The following is a 2,500-nucleotide window of genomic DNA, read 5'->3' on the forward strand; positions in this document are numbered from 1 at the left end:
ATATGTATATGGATGCATATATATGTATATATTCATATATGTATATGTGTGTGTATGTATGTATATATATAATTTATTTTTTAAGTATTGAGTTCTTGATCTTTTTAATTAAGAGGCGACCTTGAATTTACCCTTTACTCGAATTTGGGGCATAAATAAAAACATTTACAAATGAGATTGGTTTATTTAGTTCAGTGGTTCTTTACCTGGGGGTCGCGTCCCCCTTTGGAGACTTCTGTATCTTCAAAAGGGCGTGCAAGCCCTTGGAAAAAAGGCAGTCATTTCTCTAGTTATCTTTGTTATTCTCTTAACGATTCCTTGTCACATAATGGAAAGTTTAATCATCATGCCACCAATTCATACTCATTAAAGAGACAAGCATAACATACTTATAAGTATATATATATATATAATCTGGGAGGGAATTATATTTACAGATGTAGGGGAGGCGTGGAGGGAAGGACAAATTCCCAAGGAGGGGGCGTGGTAGTTAAAACCACTGATTTAGATATTTTCCTTCCCTGATCTTGTCAGGTATTAAGTCTGCCATCGCATGGGTAGTGCGGGGCGTGTGGAGCTCACCACCTGCGCAACTTTGCCGTGACGTCACGCTAGTTCACTATCCAAATACGTTTGTTTGCCTTGCCCTCATACCCTTTACCTTTTTAGGAGAAGGGAAGGAAAACAGAGAGAATGAAAGACGATGCGTACAAACTAATGCGAAAGCATGAGAATATAAAATATGCGATAATGAGAGAGAATACAGAAAGAGACCGCAAGGAAGATTGCGTTTAAGTGAGAAGTGTGGAAACCGTGACTTGCATTTTCTAACTACCTGCATTGCTTCTCAGTTAAGTTTTAAATTCAATTTATGCGTTTACCATGTGCTCTTATCCTATGATCACCATTTTATGCGTTTATCATGTGCTCTTATCCATTTAGCATCATATTATTTATCCATTATTTAGCTTTAGATAAGGCGAAATGTATCAACCTGCAAAGAAATGTGCAAATAAAACTGGCTGCTAAGAGGATCGATAAAAGAGAAAAGAAAGAAAGAAAGAAAAACATGGATAAAAATTAAATTCAAAAGATAAACTCCAAATACTTAAATGATTAAATGCATCGTCCCTCTTTCGGCTTTTTCTTGACTTCATTACCATTCATTTCCACGCATTATCACTTTCCTCGGAGCAGTTGCTTGCAGTCAGGGCGAGATGCCTTGAGTTTCGCACTCGTGAGAGCGTGGCGTGAAGAAACGGACAGCGGCGTGTCTGTAAGGAGCACATAAACACATACACGCACGCATGCGTACACACACACACACACACACACACACACATACGCACGCATACATACACACACGCATACACACACACAAACATACACACACAAACACATACATACGCACACATACGTACACACACACACACACATACGCACGCATATGCACACACACACACATACACACACAAACACATACATACGCACACATGATATAAACACACATATATACAAACATACAAACCCGTACATGCACACACACACACACACACACACACGCGTGCGCGCGCGCGCGCACGGGCACTTTTGAAGTGTGCATGAATATATACATTTCTTTTTCTTTTTTTCATGAACGGGATAGCGAAGCACACACACACACGCTAGCATACGTATACACACACATATACACAAACACACAAACCCGTACAATGCGTACATGCACACACACACGCGCGCGCGCGGGCACTTTTGATCTGTGTGTATATATACATTTGTTTTTCTTCATTATTTCTGTACAATACAAAATTCCTTAGTCTTCAAACAGACCAAGGCGCTGGACCGCATCTGTCGTCTTGGAAGGCACTGGGCCGCGTCTTCCGTCTTGCAAGTGCTAGGCCGCATCTGCCGTCGTCTGCTTGGCCGCGTCTGCTTGTGTGTGTGTGCATGTGCGTATATGAAAACATATACACACATGCACACACAGACACACACGCGCGCGCGCGCACACACACATACACATGCGCACATAGATGTGCACACACACACGCACTTACAGACACACACACGCACACGCATACGCACGAGCTCACATACAAACAGCCATATACAAACATTCATACACACTTAAGCGCTCATTATCATGTATCAGACTAATCTAAAAGTCCTCAAATATCTGACTTTCTTTCCGCGTGTGCGTTTGCAATTGCTTACAAAATGCATTCAAAAACTTTTTTGTTCACAGCCAACATCGCTACCGAAAGCCATATCCCGACGCCTCCCTCGAAATGCTCATTCTCGTCTTAAGAGTTTCCAGCGACAAGAGGCAGCAGAAACTCGCTCTCAAGGCCCACGCAAGGCCCACGCAGATTTCCTTTGCAATCAGTTGCAAGCAAGTGCTTTGCATCCGATTGCCTCCAAGCGCTAGTGAAAGCAGTAACGCACGCAGCGTTCGCAATTGCTACAATGGCGTCACTTGATAAAGTGACGCAGAAGTTGG

This window comes from Penaeus chinensis, chromosome 11, assembly GCF_019202785.1.
Source record: "Penaeus chinensis breed Huanghai No. 1 chromosome 11, ASM1920278v2, whole genome shotgun sequence".
In the NCBI taxonomy this organism is placed as follows: Eukaryota; Metazoa; Arthropoda; class Malacostraca; order Decapoda; family Penaeidae; genus Penaeus; species Penaeus chinensis.